General features: G+C 38.1%; 1 protein-coding gene across 1 annotated transcript in view; it reads right to left on the bottom strand.

The window, feature by feature from the left end:
- The window catches only part of niban1b (niban apoptosis regulator 1b), a 62237-nt gene that overhangs the window by 31576 nt on the left and 13134 nt on the right, over positions 1 to 17527 (bottom strand). The gene's annotated exons all lie outside the window — the stretch shown is intronic.

The following is a 17527-nucleotide window of genomic DNA, read 5'->3' on the forward strand; positions in this document are numbered from 1 at the left end:
TCGTCTGGCTTCACACGCATATGAACTTGAGTGACATCCCATTCTTAATCCATGATGTCAACCCACCCTTTGCAGCTATAACAGCTTCAACTTTTCTGGGAAGGCTTTCCACAAGGTTTAGGAGTGTGTTTATGGGAATTTTTGACCTGGCTCACAGTCTCCACTCTAATTTATCCCAAAGGTGCTCTAATGGGTTGAGATCAGGACGGTCAAGTTCTTCAACACCAAACTCGCTCATCCATGTCTTTATGGACCTGCTTTGTGCACTGGTGCGCAGTCATGTTGGAACAGGAAGAGGCTGTCCCTAAACTGTCCAAAATCTCTTGGTGCTGAAGCATTAAGACTTCCTTTCACTGGAACTAAGGGGCCGAACCCAACTCCTGAAACACACCACCCAACACAGTACCCCCTCCACCAAACTTTACACTTGGCACAATGCAGTCAGACAAGTACCGTTCTCCTGGCAACTGCCAAACCCAGACTCGTCCATCAGATTGCCAGACGGAGAAGTGTGATTGGTCACTCCAGAGAACTTGTGTCCACTGCTCTAGTGTCCAGTGGCGGCGCTTTACACCACTGCATTCCATGCTTTGCATTGCGCTTGGTGATGTAAGGATTGGATGCAGCTGCTCGGCCATGGAAACCCATTCCATGAAGCTCTCTTTGCTGTTCTTGGGCTGATCTGAAGGCCACATGAAGTTTGGAGGTCTGTAGTGATTGACTCTGCAGAAAGTTTGTGACCTCTGTGCACTATGCCCCTCAGCATCCGCTGACCCTGCTCTGTCATTTTATGTGGCCGACCACTTCGTGGCTGAGTAAAAACAATGGTTCTTCAAGGGCTCTTTAGTAAAGAAAATGGTTCTATATAGAGCCATGAACACTCAAAGAGCCCTTTGCCCCTTTGCATGATTAAAAGGTCCTTTGCATCAAGAAAGGGTTCTTCAGATTGATGGAGCATATGTTGTATAAAGTTCTATATAGTACATTCTTGAAAATGGGCCTATATAGAACCCAAAGGGGTTCTTCTATTGTTACAAGCTTGACATTCTAACAATAACAGAACCCTTTTTGGTGCCATATAGAACCATTTCCAAAAGGCTTCTATATTGAAGCATCTACAGCATAGAACCTTCTTGGAAATGGCTCTATATAGCAATATAGAATGTTCTTGGAAATGGTTCTATATAGCACCCAAAAGGGTTCTTCTACTGTTACAAGCTTGGCATCGTAACAATATCAGAACCCTTTTTGGTGCCACATAGAACCATTTCCAAAAAACAGTTTTATGCAGAAACATACAAAACACATTCTCTATCAATCTGAAGAACCTTTTCTTGATGCCAAGAACCTTTAAATCATGCAAAGGGGTCTTGGAGTGTTCATATGTAGATGTAGGTTCATCATTCTATGTAGAACCATTTTCTTTATTAAAGAACCCTTGAAGAACCATGTTTTTTAAGATCAAACTGTATGATTTGGGCCTTTTAAGCAGTTGTACTTGATGTAAAATATGTGCATAACAATGAATTGGTATGTGACAATAAGCTGATTGATGGTCTTATTGTTTAACTTGTATTCCATGTTATTTGTGTATGTGTCTTGCTTTAAAGACCCTCATTATACTGAGTTTTCACTGACACAGTCCTACAGAATCCTGTCTGAACTTCGAGGGACCACTGAGAAGCTTTTAAACATTTCAGATACTGGCTTTTTCGTTGAAAACACATTCAGACTCAAATCTGTGATGCATTATCTAGAATGCTGGGCTAAGCCTTCGCTCTCGGCTACCCTGCCAAAATAACATGGCACAGAACGGAGCTCTGGGTCTATTTCAGCTTTATTCCACTCCAGGCTCCAACTCCAGCTTTCTTCACAGCTCTCTCCACTTGGACCCGCCTCATTATTTCCAAGTGTTCAGCCTGAGCTGGAGAATAACTGCGTTTTCTTCCAGGGACGCGCTGCCTTTGCAGACTTCTGATAGCTGTTTCTTCTGCATGACTGCCAATGCAGCGTCTCATACATCAAACCTCGTTGACTGCAGGTATTGTATTACTGGACTGAACTCCCAACAGGATGTCTTAGATCAACTAATGATGCCTCTCTGAACTACAGTCTCCAACACAGCACGAAAATAAGAGATGATTAAGTTCTGGAGAAAAGCTCTTGTTGCTGTTGAGAATTGTATATGCTTAGATCCCCACAAAAACCAACTCTGACCTTCTTCACTCTCCTTTAAAAGGAATCGTTCAGCAAAAAATCTAATTTTCAACAATTTTCCCTTCACTGCAAAAGCACACTGTCATTCAGAACCTTAGAATCGGCATTCAAAAGTCACCGTTTTCACAGAATGGTATCTTAGCAAATGTAAACATCTCATATGTAGTCAGTATATCTAATATTTCTCATTATGAGGCTGTTGTAAGAATATTATGAGATTATTTCTTATTTCTAGACATTTTTACTTATTTTTAAGCAGTTTTATCTTATAAAAGTGTCTGATTTCATTGGTAGATCATGTTCCTTGTTTTAATCATCATTTCTTGAAATTAGAAAAATCTTCATTATTTCTCCAAACAAGTGAATTAATCAGCCAATGGAATCAGACACTTTCACCAGATAAAATCACAAATGTAACCACATCCATTGTCCATGACCAGGAGATGAGGTTGCATCTCTGAAAATAATCTCAAAAATATTTTTTTTGGTAACACTTTATTTGGATGGTCCACTGCAGATGCTTTGTAGATGCTCAGGACATCTTTAACAAACATTCAAATTAATAACATTAAATCCAACAGAATTTGAAATGTGTAAGATTCTATTAAATGTACTCCTGAACCCTGACCTCGAGGCCAAACCTAGACCTAAACCTAACCCTGACCTCGAGGCCAAACCTACACCTAAACCTAACCCTGACCTCAAGGCCAAACCTACACCTACTCCAAAACTTTACCCTAAACTCAAGGCCAAACCTACACCTACAACTAAACCTAACCCTGATCTCAAGGCTAAACATACACCTACACTTAAACCTAACCCTAACCTTAATGTTGGCAATAATCAATTATTGCCAGAAAGTTTGTTAATGATTTATGTATCTGTAGATCATCTATAGGGGACCATCTGAATAAAGTATGACCCTATTTTTATCGTACATATATATATGTATACCCCCCCCCCGAATGAACTTACACAGTATATCTACTTTGTATTTTCTTAGAGTGTTTTTATTTGTAGAAGCAGCCCAAAGTATTAAAACACGACCGTTTTCAAAGTCTTGCCAGGAGCCAACTAATCAAGCCATTTGTGGATTCTCTTACCAGAGCTGACTGCTGCATGTTTAGCATTAGGCTAAGCATGAATGCTGATAATACTGATGTCCTTCCTCGCTCTCCCCCTCCATTTGTCACCAACAGTGTCCCAGTTTTTTTTCTGAGGCTATCATCATCAGAACCTACAGAACACTGACCAACTGGCTGTTTCATTACACAGAGAGCATAATTAGTCCTGTATAACGATTTGCTGTGGCACCGAATGTAAAATGCTGGCTACATTATTTTTAAATGTGAGGCTTCGGGTTCAGTAAGTCTGTGTGCCAAAATATTGTGTATCTTAAAACATGTCTTTTAGTATCGTGAGAGGATATTTCCACCCTATCGTCCAGCCCTACTTTCAGTACATTTCTCTGTGCTAATAAAAGAACAGAAAATCTGCTGACTCAAAGCACAGTAGAAGCCAGAGAGCAATGCTTCAACTTAAAATATCTGTCACAATGAAACTCTACAAAGCTCTTCGGATGAACATTAGACTGTCAGGCTCTGTTTATCCTTTAAAAGGCTTTTTATACTCTTGCCTTTGTTGGTTTTGACTATTTGAAAATAAATGTATCTTTAATGTTTTTAATTCTTTAACTTTTATATTGTGCATTTGTTTTGTTTTATGCGTCTGTTTTGAAATTAATCTCTCTGTTGCTTATCATCCCATGACCCTGACGGAGAAGCGGCTTAGAAAATGTGTGTGTGTGTGTGTGTGTGTGTATATGTGTGTGTATTGCTCATCATTATTTTATTTTATCATGTAATAAAAATATGGCATTTATCTGCTGATATTTAAAAAGTATTTCATTGTGCCGCTTTCCAATATTTAAATATATGCCAATACATATCTATGTCTGTAGTGTCATTAGTGTCCATTTGTCTTATTTCCATTCATCGCCCATGTCCACAAATAAACATCTCCATTTTTGTCCATTTTTATTTTTCTACATCATTTGAACACAGAGGTTAACTGCTAAAAAATAATGTCTTAACAACATCGCAAAAACATCTTAAATCAATAAATAAATGTAATATCTCTCATTATGAGACTGTTGTAAGAATATTATAAGATTATTCCACCTGTTTCTGTACATTTTTACTTGTTTTTAAGCAGTTTTATCTTATAAAAGTGTCTGATTTCATTGGCAGATCATGTTCCTTGGTTTAATCATTATTTATTGAAATGAGCAAAATTATCTTCATTATTTCTCCAAACAAATGAACTAATCTGTCAATGGAATCAGACACTTTCACCAGATAAAATCACTTAAAACAAGTAAAGATGTACAGAAACAGGTGGAATAATCTTAGAATATTCTTACAGCAGCCTCATAATGAGGGATATTAGATGTTTTGACTACAATTAAGAAGGTTACATTTGTTAAGATATTATTTTTGCAGTGCATGATCTGCCAATGAAATATGACACTTTTATAAGACAAAAATACTTAAAAACAAGTAAAAATGTCTAGAAAAAACTTAAATAATCTCATAATATTCTTACAACAGTCTCATAATGAGAAATAGTAGATATATTGACTACATTTAAGATGTTTACACTTCCCAAGATATCAATTTTTGCCATGTGTGAGGAAACGTTACAAACTTGACACATACTTTGTAAAATAAAGTTTTGAGACGCATTACGGTTTATTTTGTCTGTCAGCAAACTATACAAACAAAAACATACATATTTACTTACTTTCTTACAGATTTTACAGTTTAGAAGCTACAAACACCAACAAGTGTCACAGATCTCTAGTACACTCTTAATGGTTCTTCAAAGAAAACGGTTCTATAAAGAACCATAAATGCTCAAAGGACCCTTTGTATGATTGAAGGGTTCTTTGCATCATTACAGGGTTCTTAAGAGTGTAGATGGTTCTATGTAGAATCTTTTTTGAAAAGGGTTTAATATAGCACCAAAAAGGGTTCCTCTATTGTTATGATGTTACAAGCTTGACAACAGAAGAACCCTTTTGGGTGCTTTTCAAAACGTCTCTATACAGAACCATCTACAGCACATTCACCATCAACCTCAGGAACCCTTTCATGATGCATAGAACCATTTAAAAATGCAAAGAATGAATCTGTGAAACCACTCGCTTAAAAAAAGGATGGTTCTTTAAGGGTTCTTGAGTAAAGACAATGGTTCTATGTAGAGCCATGAATATTCAAAAGACCATTTGCATGCTCATTTTGGAAATGGTTCCATAGACGGTTCATCTATGGTTACAATGTCAAGCTTGTGGCAACAGAACCATATACAATACAATCTCAAGCAATCAGTAGAGCCATTTCACATTGCAAAGAACCATTTAAGCATGCAAGTGGTCCTTTGAATATTCATGGTTCTACTAAAGCACCTCTGAAGAACCATCAGTCTCACTTTATTAGGACAGTCCACTATAGCCACATATAGATTATCTACAGATGATAAAATTGTTAATGAACTATTTTTTGAAACTCTGTTGATTCTAATCAGTGGTGGGGTTGGGGTTAGGATTTGGACCAGGGTTAGGCCTAGGACCAGGGTGAGGGTTGGGTCTAGGTTTTGGGTTGAGGTTAAGATTAGAGTCAGGATTAGAGCAGGTTTATAGTTTAAGACCATTATGGTCAGTTTAGTAGATATTTAGGTGAATGAAACTTCAAAGTAAACTGAGGATCTACAAAGCATTTAAAGTGGACTATTTGAAGTTTGTATGATAATGAACCAGAGCCTGTGAGAGGTCAGCAGGCCAAATTCTGCAGTCCGTCAAGAGGCCTGCAGTGGAGCTCTGGGTGATAAAGTGAAGATAAGTGAATTAAGTGAGCGAAGCAGCAGCAGCTGCACTGTAGAGAACAGAAGGATGAGATAGTGGTTTCCTGTGGGATTCCTGAGACCGCCTGCTCGGCTCTGTTTTCTCCTCACAGTAGGGCTTGCAGTGCCAACACAAGGCAGTGAACTTTACCCAAAAAAAGTGTCTTGAAAGCACAATGCTGTGCTGAACGTATGCCCACTAATAAACCACTCTGTGTATAGTCACACAGGATCCGTCAGCGATTACTGTATTTTGATGCTACTATCATTACTACCACTGCACTGTGAAACTCCTAAAACTAATGCATTAACCACTGATTATTTGAACAGCCATAGAAAGAAACTGCCCCTCAGTGGGGCGGGCTATACGTCAACATTTATTGTTGGGGGTCCAAGCACCGCAGTCGCATGAAACCCTATTGCTGCTGCTAGTACTTTTCTTCTTATCATTCTTTTTCTTCCCTAAAACTGATTTGGGAGAAGACATCGGAAGTCATCCAAACACCAAATATACAGTATCCACCCCACTACTTAGGCAAGCGATATGACCCCAATTGGCCTGATGATGGCGCTATAGAGCAAAATTTGTCGCCCATATCTTGTGAACAGTGAGGCCTACAGCCAAAATTCTTGCATTTATGTAATCCTTAGTTTATTCCACTCAAATGACCCACTGGATATATTTAGCACCACCCTCATATTTTCCATCATAATTGGCAATATATGTGACATCTACAGTTTTGTACTAGTTATTATTATACTTTTTAGTTCATGCTTTTAGTATTTAAACTCATCTTACTGCTAAGCTTTTAACTGAAACGAAAGGGTTAATGGCCCAGCAGAAAATGATCCAATCACAATTTTTCCCTCAGTGGTATCTCAGTAGATAAAAGCCAACCAAGCTCTCTCATTGGTTAGGACTTGGAATGTCTTTTACAGCCTTTAAACATCTGTGTTCCATCTAGAACGTCCATAAAACATTCAGAAGTGTGTTAACATGTCCTGATTTAATCTATAGAGTTCTAACTATGTACTACGCAGATGGATTTGGCGTTTTTTATTTTCAAAAAGACTGCAAAACAGCATGTTGTAATAAACTAACCTGCCTGAACTGAAAGCTGCTGCTACACCTGAATCAAAATATTATAGAATTGAAAGTTAACCCTTCATTCTCTGGTTTCTGAGGGAGAACACTGTCCAAGGAGACCCTTCCTAACAAGAATATTACAGCATGATTGTACTTAGGACACTGTATTAAACAGCCAATCACTTCTTACTTTGAATGTTGTGCTTTATTTAATGTTATTTAAGTAATAAACTGATTTCGTTGTGAATTTGATTACAATAAATGTGCTAAGATACCAACACATACTGTACCTAAGCTACATGTGCAAGAGCAGAGTGCTTCATCACAATTTACTCCAAAAAAAAATACTCCTGAAAATAAAGGTTCCTAAGCAGTCCTTGGGAGGGACATGCGGTTCTAGCAAAGGTTAGAGAAATAAAGCAGCCTGGAAATGGTTACACGGGCATTACTAAAGGGATTGAGCAGCGTAAAGTTCAGGGAATTTCATTTCATTTCTCGTGCACGTACCAGACATTTAGCCAGCCTGTTAAACAGTGGATGGTCACAATTACATAGGCTGGACTGAGGCCAAGATTAGGCCTAGTCTATACATGACAAGTGACAATGTAGGGATAAACAAAAACAGGCAGTTTTAGTTACAATCACATTGCATATGTATGGAACAAAGCACACAACAACATGAATATATATATATATATATATATATATATATATATATATATATATATATATATATATATATATGTATAAACATATAACACAGTACTAAACCCATTACATTCATGAGAAATATTAGATATACTGACTAGCTGCTCTGAGGTCCTGATGTTTCGTTCTTGTTCACTTATTTGTTTTCAGCAATACGTCCATCAAAACATCAACAATCAGCTGTCGCCACTGGCAACTGAGGAAGTGATTGTGCAGTACTGTGGTCAACTGTGTCGCAATGATGGGCATGCTCACAGAGAAACGTCCTCTTAGTATCCATGCTATTGCGAATACAGACGCAACTCAAGTGTTTCCACACGCACACACACACACACACACAGACCCCTAGTCACACACATAGGACCCCTGCACCAGTCTCTGTGGAGACGCTCTAGCTCATCTTCCTGTATACAATCTTAATGTAAAGTCTTTGAGCTCTTCCTGTCACCTGAACTGGAGGATTTCTGGTGCATTAAGATAGCTTTTAAACAGCTATCAGTGATGGTCACATCTCAGCCTGGCACAGGGAATTGTGGGAAATAGGCATAACTGAATATAATTGCCCCCCACAATTACAACCACATATAATTACAGGATGTGTTGATGAAGATAAACCAGCTACGATAGAGACACATACCAAAGCTGCATGCGCAAGAACAGAGTGCTCGATCAAAATTCACTCCAACATTCCTAAAAATAAACGTCCTCAGCAGTCCATGGCAGGGACATGCAGTTCTAGCAAAAACATTTCATTGGTGCAGCATCGTGACAAACTGCTACTGATTTCCTCTCTTTTTGCCAGTTTTTCACAATTCATTTTTTCAGATCTTCACACAAAATTGAACATATGACAAAAGACCACCTGATTAAACACAAAGTACAGTTTTCAAATGATTATTTCATTTTTCATTTCATTTACGGAAGAGAAAAAGGATATTAGGCACCATCTGGCCCCCATGTGAAAGAGTAATTGTCCACTTTGCTAGTAGATCCACCAATTAAACACATTTAGAGGATAAATAGAATCAATTAAACTAGACACACCCAAGCTTGATTACTGTCCGTCTAGAACCTTCCCAGCAAAGTGAAATGAGACTGAAATAGCCATTTCTGAGGCTCTGGTACTCCAGGAAACCATCGAAAGAGCCATTATCTGTAAACGGAGAAAACTTGGAATAGTGGTGAATCCTCTCAAAAGCAGCCAGACGACTATAATTGAGTGAAAACTCATTCAGGAAATCACAAAACAACCCAGACTCGGAGCTAAGGAACTGCAGGCCTTGCTTGCCTCAGATAAGGTCAGCATTCATGATTTCACCATTAGAAAGGAACTGGGCAAAAATGGTATCCAGGGGAGAGCTGCAAGCTGAGAACGACTGCCAACAACTGCCATAAAATCCTTTATGACCCCCCAAGCCTTTTGGAATAACGTCCTGTGTAATGAGTTGAAAGTGAAGAAATTTAGAAGACAGGGTTTCTGCTACATCTGATATAAAGCTAACAGAGTATTCCACAATAAGAGCATTAAACCAACAGTGATACATAATTTAGGGAGCTACTGCAGTGGCCTGCGTTAAAGACTGTGCTGCCTTATACTGACCAAAATAATTTCATAGTAAAAACACACATTCATGTGATTGGTTTGAAGCTCATTGCAATATTGCTATAATATTGCAAAGGCCAATTCAAATATATATATATATATATATATATATATATATATATATATATATATATATATATATATATATATATATATATATAGGTTTTTTATTGTTTTATACAGACTGCAGGCTGGATGTAGCCTCTTCTTTCATTTTTCCTGTTTTCTTTCCTATTTAATCTGTTAAACAGCTGTTTGGTCACCTCAGTTGTTTTTAAATGTGTTTTATAAATAAACTCGACTTGCTGATGACTAGTGTGTGAAACTCATTCTCTCTGCTTTGATGCATTCAGCAGACAAACACATGCACACCAATCCGACACAGTGGAGGCTAAACAAACACAGCTGAGCATTCACACACAAACACACACACACACACACACACACACACACACAAACACACACACACACACACACACAGACACACAGTTTTATACAGCATCCTCATGTGCAGTTTGTGGGATTTCCTGTGCTTTAGTAGCCAGGAATGCCATGATTACTTCTATTCCAGATGTGTGTATATACATACAGAGAATTTCAATAAAAAAGCTGTTTATGTGGTCAGCTGCACAAAAAACTTCTACAATAAATACAATATATATTGTATAAATGTTTATACAATACATCAGAGGTCGGTAACCCAAATGTTAAGAATGGCCATTTTGTCCTTTCAGCAAAAATCAAACCACTTCAGGAGCCACAACATTTTATGTCCATTTTACCATCTTGGCTGTAAGTATGTCCCAGTATGTGCTGACTTCCCAGTAAATGCTTAAAATTATAATATAAATGAAAACACAGATTTACTTTGCTCTGCTTTAAGCTTCAGCTCAGCTATAGCCACTTTTCTCGCATCTCCAGCAGGAAACTTTTCCATAATAGTAGAACAGTTTCTTGTAAAATGTCTCTCAACGTTGAACTTTTTACGAGGCTGAAGTCGCTTCTCGTTCACCAGCTTTTCATTCGATTTCTCTGCTGCACCTTAAATGACGCCTGAGACACCGGAATGTAGCTGCTGCACCATTTAAGGTGGAATGGGACAATTCAAACATGAAGCTGGTGAATGAGAAGCGACGTCAGCTTTGTGACCTTTTAGCCTTTTAGCCCAGTTTCTCACTGCAGATTAAACATATCAGGAAACCAGCTGGAGTGACTATAAACACAAAAAGTCTATTCGTCTACAAATGATCAAAGTTTGTCTTAAATCTCTCTCTTTGCCGTTTTGTTAGCTACAAGCTAGACGAGATAGTTGTCAATGTTGCTATGGTCACCAGCAGTCTGCCCACCAACCTTCAGGGTCAAAGGCAGAATTAGCAGTTCTACATTAACTCCAGTGTTTAAGACCATTTACTGTTAAACTGTGTTGAACAACAAGCAGAGCTTTATTTTACTGTAAAGGAGGATTATTTTATTATTACCTACTGATCTGATTCTGCTGTGGAGCTGCAACAGGGCAGTGATTTTACGTGTCAAAATGTTGTTTAACCAATTCCAAACCTCTCCTCATATCAGCCCTTTACTATTATTGGCAGTTTTCAAGTTAAATACAGTGTGGCGATGATGGAATTTAATAAATCCATGTGGCGGCTTGAGGCGTCCAAGAGAAATCTGGAACCTAATCTGTGTTTTTCTAACTACCTCACAGGATACCAATTATTTTTTGGTAAAACAAAGAAATTATTGTTTCTTTCTGCTGTATTTGTGTTTATTTGCTGTTTTTACAAGCAGAAACATACCTATTGCCAAGATAAATGACTTCAAGTAACGTGCTAATGTGCCCTTTGGAAAGTACTGTATATGTGAGCAAAAGTATGTGCAGACAGGTATGGAACTGTGCACAAGTATGAGGCAGTCATGACCATTGTTTAAAACTGTTTATCTGGACAGTAAGAGTGCCAGTAAAGATACTAGATAACATTAAAATAAACTTAAATAGGGCATAAATACAGTAAAACATATCAAACATATAAAACATTTCAGTAAATATGAATGTGAGGTGGCAAATAATGACTATTAGAGCCTGACCTTCAGATTGAGTTACACTGTAAATGTCCTCTGCAATAATTTCTCTGCTAGCACCCCTATGGGATTTAGGTAGCTTATTAACGCTAAGCTATGTTTACATGAACATTTCTTGCCCGTTCTAGATTAAACACGAGCACTTGTTACAGATATTAACATATATTTGAGCTTGTATGTATCAGTTATTACAGTGACCCATTCAGAGTCCTGCTGCCGCTGTTTTCCCTTCCTAACAAGTGACAGAAACCTGCCTAGACTACAGCTAGAATTCAATGTGAGTGATGTATCTAGAACATCTAGAAGGCCTAGAGCAGGGGTGTCAAACTCTAAAAGAGCCATATTAAAAAATCTCACCAAATCCGTGGGCCAGATATGTTTTTATTTCAGCTAGCAGGCATTGAATACTTATTCAAAAATAGTTCTAAATAAAAATAAATAGTTTTAGGTATTTTTTTTAACTGCCTATTTGCTTGAACTAGACACCATAGACTGTTTTTGGGGAAGAAGGCCAGAATGCACACTATGTTGCAGTGCATGCTGGGGACTGTAGTGCATCTCAGAGTGAAACGGGCTAGTAAGAATGTAAAATTAAAATAATTTCACAGGCCAATTCAGTTACTAAAGCCCTAACCAATGGAAAAACTTAATCAGCTGTGTCTACCCAGATACCACTGAGAAAATTATAATTCTATGAGGTAAAAACTCTACACATTATACAAAATTACACATATTATACATTGTTTTTAGGCCTTGAAGGCCCTGAATGTCCCCCAACTGGGTTGGTTGGAAGAATAGAAAAACAGAGGTTTGGCCGTTTGCTTCTCGCTGTTCTCCAGCCATCACATAGATTTATCCAGTCCTGTCATCAGCACCTGATTTACAACCCCATCTCCAAAAAAGTTGGGACGCTGTCCAGAATGTAATAAAAATAGAATGTAATGATGCGCAAATGATCTAAACCATATTTTTGAAGGATAATACCACAAAGACAACAAATCAAATGTTGAAACTGAGAAGTTTTAGTGTTTTTTGAAAAATATTTGCCCATTTTGAATTTGATGCAAACAACATGTTCCAAAAAAGTCGGGACGGGGCAACAAAAGGCTGGTAAAGTTGTGTAAGACTCAAAAAACATCTGGTGGTTGATTGGCAACATATCGATAACATCTCTGGGTAGTCTTTCAGAAGTAAAGATGAGGAGGGGTTCACCACTACAAACAATAAAATAAAATAGTTTCAACATCTGATACGTTGTCTTTGTACTATTTTCATTGAAATATAGGTATTAAATGATTTGCACATCATTGCATTTTGTTTTTATTCACATTTTGCACAACATCCCAACTTTTTTGGAAATGGGGTTGTAATTTGATGAAGGACTGGTTGGATAAACTAGGTATTATATGGTAACTGTAAATAACAGACTTCCTCGAAGAGACATTTGGAAAAGATTAGGACAACAAACTCACAACAAAACAACCACAATGGATTATTTGTTTATTTATTTGCATTTATTCTAATGTTAGAGTAGTTTAAAAATAAATGCTAACTGTCCAGATAAACAGATTTACAGATCTTTTTCTCAGACGTCCAAAGACTTTACGATGTCTGTTTATATATGGCAGTGGATGTACACGTCTATTGTGTGTATGCATGTGCATTTAAATGTGTGTGTGTGTGTGTGTGTGTGTGTGTGTGTGTGTGTGTATTTGTTTATAAGTGTTTGTGAGTCAGAGCTTCCTGTCATACAGGAAGATGAAAGAGAGAGAAAGAGGAAAGGAAGAGAGAAGGGCGGTACAGATGAGTGGAACCCGCCCTGCTCTTAGAGCTTTTTTCATTAAGAGGCAAAATTAGTGGTCAAGTTCACTCGTTCACTCATTTACTTAACAAACCAACATGCATCACACCAGGGACAGTAGTAGTGTGCAATATTGTACTTAAAGGCAACTAAGTGCATTGCTTAAAGCCATTTATCTGGACAATAAGTGCATTTTTGCTTGTACAACCATCATATATTATTAAAGCAGATGCAAATAATAAACATAAAAAGAGTATTTTTTTGTTTCAAAGAAGTAGTTGATATCTTTAAATCACCTGAGGAGCATAACTTTGCTTCCAGATTTCTCCTGGACGCCTCTAGCCATCGCATAGATTTATTAAATTCCTTAGCAGCTCACTTGACTTAACACAATAAAGTATTGATTAGATAAAGCAGGTATTGGATGATAACGACAAATAATACTGGGTTTCCTCAAGGAGACGTTTGGAAATGATTAAACAAACACACTGACATCCATACAATCTCTGCTTGTTGTATTAATGTTACCTGTATTTATTCTAATATTAATGTTTTTCTGAGCAAATATTCTCCAGATGCTGCCCAGAGTCAACAGCAAGCAAGTCAACACTTATAAAAGTGTGTTTATTGTGTTTGAATGCATTTTTAATGTATTTTTTATTGTGCACAACTACTTGAAAAAAGCTGCAGTCTGCTTTTATTTCAGTCTTTGTGGAGAGGTGTGAACAGTTTTCACTCAGCCCTCCCCTTTCGCCCCTCATTGCTCACTAGCAGTTCAACGTAGAGCCACAATATTTCATACACACAGAGAGACGACGGTGTCACAGTTCATCTAATAAAAGTTATGGGGGAAATGTCTTATTTGAGTATATTAACTAAATGTATTTCAACAGTTACCAGTAGAATGGACACTAGGGGGCGCTGCAGAAACAAGTTACATTTTGAAATATCTGAGCTGAACCTGATATTGCGACAGTTTTATGGCTCTATCCATAACATAACAGGGTTCTACTTTTTTGGTGGAAGGATTTACCAATATTAAAGCACATTTGATGCAATATTTGTGGCTTATTTAACTTACATTTATCTTTCATTTGCAGAGCTGTTGTATAAAAGCAGTTGTACATAGTATAAATAGAACTGCTTCATTACGGTCGTTTACAGTCCAAAATTGTAGCTGAAAGTCTCACAATACATTAGGGGTTGCATAGACTAATCGACTAGTCAACTAGCCCATCCACTAGTCGCCACAAGGGGGAGCCGTCAACTAGTCGAAAGGAGAAGCAAAAAAAGAAAGCAGCAATACTTCAGAAAAGATTAATCCAATTCTACAGTCAACTGCACAATGTGTACAATAAAAATACTTATATCTAAAAATGAAGCACCCAGTGCTAACCACTAACACCCGTAGTAGCAAGACGGAACCCACTGGAAACAGGCTAGGTCCTGTCACGGATGAAAGAAGATCATAAATAACAAATTTGCTTGTCAGCTTTATTGTCAAAGATATTTGAACACTATCTGCTGTTTCTGCAAAGAGATTTAGAGACATAATTCACCTTTTTAAGCCAAGCTACAGAGTCCAATCCAATGCTAGCCTTTGGAATTCAGTCACCCAGCAGTACAGCGTATTTCCACAGAGATGAAAGGTCATACGGTCCCATTCACTACTGACCTATTCTGAACTATGGAACCGTACATCTGTCACCACTCACTACCTTACAGACACCTGGGAGTTTAAATCAAGAGTGCTGGGCATGTCAATCATGCCAGAAAGACATACTACGGTCAGGATAGAAGGTAAGGAGGTTTAATTTAAAGCCTGATTTTGGCTGTTATTTGAACTACGATTTGATGAATTCTTTGCTATTGTCAATCAATCTTCAACTGCACTAATAACTCCCAAGTTTCTTTGTGCTTATCTATGGAAATTAGACTACTTTTTTGAATAACTAGTCGACTAGTAAAAATGACTAATCGTGCAACCCCTACAATTCATCGATGCACTTTCACACACATTCATTCTCCTGACTCTGTGCACTGGCTGTGCTGCAGGCCTCTTCGCTAGCAGTCATACCGGAGGCAGACGGAGCTGCATTGCTGCACGGAATTTGGAGGATGAGGTCATTTCCTATATCAAGCCCCAAAGCTGCACTCTGAGGCAGCTGTGAGATCAAACCGCTCTTTTTGCCAACCCCAAACCCTGTTCCTCACCTCAGAGCAACAGACCAGCAAACATCAAAACATTTAACCCACTAAACAATTATGAACCTGTAAAAGAATCGGGTGATTTGTTTACATCCTGTCATCTTAAAATAATACCGACTGCAATGTAGCCCACATTCTGCATCATTAGCAATTATTTGCATTATCTCTTGGTGATAATATTCCAGTATAGCACTACTGGAGCTTGATTAGTTTTACCATAGGAGGTTGAGAAATGTACATTTGTCAGGAATTGATTAGTCAGTCGACATAAAGTGTCTGCGTAATTTCCAAACAATACCCTGGATTAAAAATGCACAGCCTGGCTAATTACATCAGGGACACTCCACAGGATGCACTCAATAACACAATAACAACGCGGAGCACAGCAGCGTCTGTTAGCGGGTTTAGTTATACCATTAAGATGAGGTGGACTGGACCTGGACTACTATTACTGTGAGACTGTAAAACCCACACACAGCAGATTCATACTGGATTCAAATCATGGATCTTGTTGATAGTCACTTAAATTGAATGTCTCCTGAGGTAAAACGTATCCAGGCCAAAAAGGGCTAAAGAAGCTGGATTTCGGAGTAAATAAAGTGTGCTGAAGTTGGTCGTCTAGTTGGATGACAAGAGCAGCATTTGTACATAATGTTTTTTCAGTCAAGCATAACACAGAGCTAAACTGCACAACCAGTCAGTGAGCTGAGCTTTCTGTAATTTAACAGTCTGTTTTGTAGCACATTTTGTTTTTTAGCTTAACAGTGTGAGTCTATTAGACCGTGTGGTTTGGCTGACCTACTGACAAAAAACAGTTTTCCATCCATCCTCCACCAGCTGAGAGAGACAGAGAGAGACAGAGTGAGAGAGATAGAGAACAGAGAGAGACAGAGAGAGACAGAGTAAAAGAGAGATAGAGAACAGAAAGAGAGAGAGACAGATAGAGACAGAGAGAAAGAGAGAGAGAGAGAGAGAGAAAGAAAGAGACAGAGAGTGAGAAAGACAGAGAGAGAGAGAAAGACAGAGCGAGAGAGATAAAGAGAACAGAGAGAGAGAGACAGAGTGAGAGAGAGAGAGAGAACAGAGAGAGAGGGACAGAGAGAGACAGAGTGAGAGAGAGAGAAAGGGAACAGAGAGAGAGGGACAGAGAGAGACAGAGTGAGAGAGAAAGAGAACAGAGAAAGAACAGAGAGAGAGAGAGAGAACAGAGAGAGAGAGAGAGAACAGAGAGAGAGACAGAGTGAGAGAGAGAGAAAGAGAACAGAGAGAGGGACAGAGAGAGACAGAATGAGAGAGAGAGAGAGAAAGAGAACAGAGAGAAAGAGAACAGAGAGAGAGAGAGAACAGAGAGAGAGAGAGAGAACAGAGAGAGAGAGTTAGAGAGAGAGAGAAAGAGAACAGAGAGAGAAAGAGAACAGAGAGAGAAAGGGAACAGAGAGAGAGAGAGAGAGAACAGAGAGAGAAAGAGAACAGAGAGAGAAAGAGAACAGAGAGAGAAAGAGAGAGAGAGAGAAAACAGAGAGATGCACAATTCCTTGTTTAATTCATTACTATCATCATTATTATTCATTTTATTTCTTTATTTCTCTCTTTATTATTGTTTGCTGCTTTTATTCTTTCCTTTTTTCATTTATTCCTCAATCGGTTTATATTTATCTCATTATTATTATTATTATTATTATTATTATTATTAATGCATTACGTTTGACTGCAGTTCCTTTAGTTTTTCTCAGCGATGAGTAACAGATGATTCCTCCAGAATGTAGAGACACTGACGGGAACTTCCTTCAGTATAAACTCAGACAGAAATGCTCTGTGTTGGTCCAGTGGAAATAAACAAAGATACACTGATGAGGAGTAAAAGAGTCACTGCTGCTGCGTCCTAATCTTATCCTTAATCTCATTACAGAAGGCATTTCCCTCA

Source organism: Pygocentrus nattereri, chromosome 17 (genome assembly GCF_015220715.1).
Source record: "Pygocentrus nattereri isolate fPygNat1 chromosome 17, fPygNat1.pri, whole genome shotgun sequence".
Lineage (NCBI taxonomy): Eukaryota > Metazoa > Chordata > Actinopteri > Characiformes > Serrasalmidae > Pygocentrus > Pygocentrus nattereri.